The sequence below is a fragment of the Lithobates pipiens genome, unplaced genomic scaffold (assembly GCF_037356315.1).
Source record: "Lithobates pipiens isolate NorthernLeopardFrog02 unplaced genomic scaffold, aLitPip1_a1.2 Scaffold_25, whole genome shotgun sequence".
Lineage (NCBI taxonomy): Eukaryota > Metazoa > Chordata > Amphibia > Anura > Ranidae > Lithobates > Lithobates pipiens.
Window position 1 is genome coordinate 107436694 of NW_027507787.1, and position 5830 is coordinate 107442523.

At 49.4% G+C, this 5830-nt stretch overlaps 1 pseudogene; it reads right to left on the reverse strand.

Moving 5' to 3' along the window:
- Nucleotides 1-2061: 2061 nt before the first annotated feature.
- Nucleotides 2062-2180, reverse strand: LOC143931341 (5S ribosomal RNA; annotated as a pseudogene).
- Between the last annotated feature and the right edge of the window lie 3650 nt (nucleotides 2181-5830).

The following is a 5830-nucleotide window of genomic DNA, read 5'->3' on the forward strand; positions in this document are numbered from 1 at the left end:
TTGACAGTGGTGGGGAAACAGCGACTGGGAGAGGTGTCGCCCTCGGGAGGGCTCCCGACCACGCAAACTGTCGCCGAGCTTTCTGACCCTCCGCTTGACTTGTTTAGTGCTTATCAACTTCGTCACTTTCTTCTGGCCATACAAAGGGCCCCCTACACTCCTAGAGACCTGACACCCTATGAATCCATCTGTCACAAAAGGGAACCTGTGCGACACACCCTCTCCCTCCTGTACAACCTATTGAGTAGTCAGGAGGAGGAGTCGACCCCCACCATTTATCCACAAATGGGAGAGGGACTTAGGCATCACATTTACCCCACAACAGATAGGGAAGATCCTGACCTTAGTACATAAAGCTTCTATCGCAAACCAATATCAAGAATCAGGATACAAGATAGTCTCACGCTGGTATAGAGTCCCATACCTTCTGAATAAAATGGATAGATCGATCCCGGATGTTTGTTGGAGGTGAAATTCAGATACGGGGATCATGGGATGCCTTTTCTGGGCATGCCCGGCCTTGAGGAACTTTTGGGTTCCCAGCAGCGTGCCTTCTACACTTGACCGAACAGCCTGTTCGAAAATACAAAAAAACCCTCACGATGCAACTCCTGAATGCCGCCCGGGCCTGCATTCCCGCACTGTGGAGGCAGCCTCAGCCCCCATCCAAGGTGCTGTGGTATTCCAAAGTCAATCATATTCTCCGGATGGAAGAATTGACCGCCACCCTTCACAACACTGAAGAGGCATTTAGTGTTACATGGAGGCCCTGCAGGTATTTTACTGGTACTCGAGACTACGTTCGGGAGCTGAGCAGTGCCTCTGTCCCAGAAAACGACTGAACATCTAATGTTTACCTACGTAGGCCATGTCTGCCCTGGGTGGCATTCCCCACTCCCTTTTTTTCTTTATTTTTCTTTTTTTTCCCGCCGCCATCCCCCCACCTCCTCTCTCTCCGTCTTTGCACTCTCTTCTTCCCCCGTCCTCCCTTTTGACTATGCCTTGTCTCCTTACTAGCCTTCGGGACCCAGAAGAACCCCAGGGTTCTGGACATGACCGGCTCATATTTTACTCTGGTTCACGTAGGTCATGATAAGCTGGCTCGCTGTGGTCCCAGTTGTTCTCCATGATTACATTTGTCTGAACGGAGCTGCACTACTCCGTTACTCAGTACTTCTGTACTACATGTCGGAGGTGGGGTTTCTCTCTTTTCTGCATGAAACTGTAGGACTCCCCTCTGAGAACCCAGAGTTATTTGGCTGCCTATTTTTTGTTACAATGTAATTGTGACCCTGGGTCATGCTGTATGGTTGACTGTTATATTTATGTTGTTCTACTTAATAAAAGAATAATTTAAAAAAAAAATAAGTCAATGCCAACAACTTAAAACTAAAGCCTATGGCATCGAGAAATCCCAGGCGGTCTCCCATCCAGGTACTAACCAGGTCCCAACCCTGCTTAGCCTCTGAGATCAAATGCACGCTCAACCCTCTTGACAAACGCCAAGATGGTTATCTTGGGAAACAGACAAAAAAAACAAGTCAACGCCAACAACATAAAAAGAAGCCTGCGGCATTTGGAAAACCCAGGCGGTCTCCCATCCAGGTACAAACCAGGTCCAACCCTGCTTAGCCTCTGAGACCAAACGAGATTGGGCGCTTTCAGGGTGTTGTGCCCGTAGGCAATTTCTTTGTGCACTCTCAACCCTCTTGACAAATGCCAAGATGGTCACCTTGGGAAACAAGGGAAAAAAAACAGGTCAAAGCCAACAACATAAAAAGAATCCTACGGCATCCGGTATTCCCAGGCGATCTCCCAATCAAGACACTAACCAGGCCAGATCCTTCTATGTCACCTGGTCTTCCCAGGCAGTCTCCCATCCAGGTACTAACCAGGCCTGACGCTGCTAAGCCTCTGAAATCAGACGAGATCGGGTGCTTTCAGGGTGATGTGGCCGTAAGCGTTCTCTTCAAGACACGCCCAACCCTCTTGACAAACGCCAAGATGGTCGCCTTGAGAAACAAGCGAAATAAACAGTTCAAAGCCAACAACATAAAAAGAAGCCTATGGCACCTGGTATTTCCAGGCGGTCTCCCATCCAGGTACTAACCAGGCCCGACACTGTTTAGCCTCTGAGATCAGATGAGATTGGGCGCTTTCAGGGTGATGGGGCCGTAGGTGATCTCTTTGGGCACTCTCAACCCTCTTGTTAAATGCCAAGATGGTCACCTTGGTAAACAAGCAAAATAAACAGGTAAACGCCAACAACATAAAAAGAAGCCTACTTCTGTTTAAAACTGTTTGCCTGCCGCCCGCCGCCCCCCCATTACAGGGAGGCAGCCGGCGCCCGGCAACGCGCCCAATCCTGGGCTATTACCCAATACGGGTAGTCCTACGTGGGGAACGTAACTGGACATGGACAACCCGGAAAACCCCGCCCCTCACTTTCTCCCCACGCTTTCTTATTAGTTACTTGGTACAACATTGTTTGTCTGCTGCAACTAGGGAGCTTGCAGTCTAGCATCCGCAGTCCCACTTGTGGGAAGTTGGATGCTCTTTGTGTTACGCTGGTAGGCTTAGAACATACTCGGTTATCTTTTTTTTTTGTTTGTGAGCTGTGAAGAGCTTTTATGTCATTGACTGTGTACCATAACCTCTGCAATCCCTGTCCTATTTTGCACTTGATGATATATGTGCCAAGCTTTCTGTTATTATCTCTTTGATACCTGTCTTTTCTTTTCATTTAATAAACATATATTAAACAAAAAAAAAAAAAGTCCACTGAAGCCCACACACGAGCGGATTGTCCGCTGAAATGTGTTTCGACGGACTAAGTACGCCATACAGTCTGCTCGTGTGTACGCGGCATACGGCATCCAGTATTCCCAGGCGATCTCCCAATCAAGACACTAACCGGACCAGATCCTTCTATGGCACCTGGTCTTCCCAGGCAGTCTCCCATCCAGGTACTAACCAGGCCTGACGCTGCTTAGCCTCTGAATTCAGACAAGATCGGGTGCTTTCAGGTTGATGTGGCCGTAAGCGTTCTCTTCAAGGCACGCCCAACCCTCTTGACAAACGCCAAGATGGTCACCTTGAGAAACAAGCAAAAAAAACAGGTCAAAGCCAACAACATAAAAAGAAGCCTATGGGCTTACAGCGGACCTTAAAAGATGGGACCCACTAGCTCTGTCATGGTTCGGACGCTGTAATGTGTTGAAGATGAACGCGATGCCACGACTTCTGTATCTACTACAAGCCTTACCTATCAAAATACCCCAGACTTTCTTTCATGCGGTTCGCTCAATCTTTATCAAGTTCCTCTGGCGCAGAAAACATATGCGTATTGGTAGGGCAATGCTATTGCGGCCGAAATTGCGGGGAGGTATTGGCTTCCCGAACCCTGCTCTATATTACACAACGATGCACATGACACCGGGGGTTGACTGGTGCCGGTGTTCTGCCATATACTGTCCGGCCATGATATAGTGTCCACGCCGTACTGCGCATGCGCAGTACGGAGCAGACGAAGCTTCGGAAAATCTCCGAAGCTGAACGGCGCCTGCGCGGTGAGTGGAGGTGGTAGCCCCACCATCCAAGCGGACATAGGGTTGTGAATATTAGAGGGCCCCTCGCAGGCGAGCTTCGCTCGCCACGCTTCGGGCTCGGCCTCGCTGCGCTCGGCTCTTTTAAATTCCTACTCTTTTTTTTTTTTTTTTTAACCAATAAAAGTTTATTGAAACATTTGACATCACAATACAGTGCAGTAAAAATTAAGGAACAGTCGTGGGACCAAACCCACGATGCATAACAAATTATATCGTTCAGTCCTAGATACCAATACAGAGAGCCTTATATTTCGGTAACATTAAACATCCTGGAGGGGAGGCCCGAGGAAAGGGGAGACCCCCTCCCAACATAAATCAGGACCTCTGTAAATGCGGTATCTGATGAGGTAATCGCCCATAAACCCCCGATGGTCCATATAATAGGATACTTGCAAATGGTGGGGGTGAATTTTAAGTGTCTATATTTATATTCTTACTCTATGTCCACTTGGATAGTGGGGATAGAACCTGAAACCCGGATCAGTCAGGCCGAAGATGTCCTGTTCCCTCTGCAGCATGCCCAGGAGGATGTGCAAAAGCAGCTCCAGCAGCTGGCCCAGAAACAGGACGACCTTGAGAATAGGGCCCACAGATCTAACCTCCGCTTTATTGGCCTGCCGGAGGGCTCCGAGGGGGCTGACCCGGCGACATTTTTGGAATCTCTCCTGATTAAGGCCTACGGTAGGGAGGCATTTTCTACCTCATTTATTATTGAAAGGGCCCACAGAATGCCTGCCCGCCCGCCGCCGGAGGGGGCACCTCCTCGCACGTGCATTGCTAAGCTGCTAAATTACCGGGATAGGGATGCCATCCTTCGCCTTACTCGTGAAAAAGGCAACATCCCGTTTCAGAATGGACATATCTCAGTGTTTCCCGACTTCTCCGCAGAAGTTCAAAAACGTTGTTCCCGATTTGTGGAAGTCAAGAGGCGCCTCAGGGCACATCACCTCAAGTACGCCATGTTGTACCCGGCCAGACTCCGCGTAGTGGGGGAAGATAGGGCCTACTTTTTTGAAGATCCTGAGATGGCAGTTTCCTGGTTGGACCAGAGAGACGCGGCTCGAAATCGGCCACCTCGAGACTAAAATCGTTGGAAGATTTGTGAGTACTCTATTTGCTCCCCCCTTTCTATTTGCCCGTGTGCAAGCAGATCGCTGTTGGACTGCCTATGCGTGGTTCATTATCCTCAGTCCCTGAATTGATGCTTCTGTTCCCCCTCTCTAACATGGATGGCCGTTGCTCTTGTTGACTGAACATGTACTGCTGCCTATGGCCACGCTCTGCGGACATCCCCCTGGTTCGTTACACAATACCCCTTCCCCCTCCCTCTTAGTTTGGGGGACCCGCTTGGCGGGCTCTATTGGGCCCTTTCCCTGGGGGGGTGGGGGGGACGCGGGTCATCTGGACTTGCTGCATGGGACTGCAGAACTTTGACTTTCTTCTGATACAAGCCCTTTACTGGATACTGGACTGTTATGTCCCGCTGCTGAACTGGGCACCGCACCAATGGGAGTGGGGTGGGAAATGGACGCATGGTCCGGCTCCGGCCTACAAGCCGGGTTATGACGGGAGAAGACTTGGTCTTGTCACTGGGTCCAGTGGCTTATTGTTATTGACATTGCCTAGTGTTCTATGGTTTGTTTTGGGAAGGGAGCTCCAGCCAAGTTGGGGTGGCTGCGAGCAGGGAGGGTGGGGATGGGTTGTAGTTATTATGTTATAGTATGTTATGTTTTATGCTTAGTTTATGGCACAAGCTTTATTTGGTTATGGAACAGACAAATGTCTCTTTTTCATGTATACTCTGATGAATATGGGAATGGATACTGCTTTGAGGGGTGGTTTGGATACTATTTTCCTCCTTGTGATATTGGCTGAGACCACGCCATGGGTACCCTGAAGTTGCTGACGTGGAATGTCAGGGGGATTCGGGATAAAATTAAGAGGGCGGCAGTGTTTGGGTGTCTCAAAACTTATAGAGCGGATATCACAGTCCTGGTGGAGACGCATATAACTGGGAGATTGCAAATAGCTTTGCGTCGCCCGTGGATTGGATGGGCCCACCCATACGTCCTATTCTCGCGGGGTGTCTGTATTGATATCTAAAACGGCACAGTTTTCCTTGGTTTTTTTGCAGACAGACCCGCAGGGCAGATATATATTTATACACTGCTTATTGCACGGAGAACAGTACATTATTCTCGCCTATTATGTACCCCCGCCTT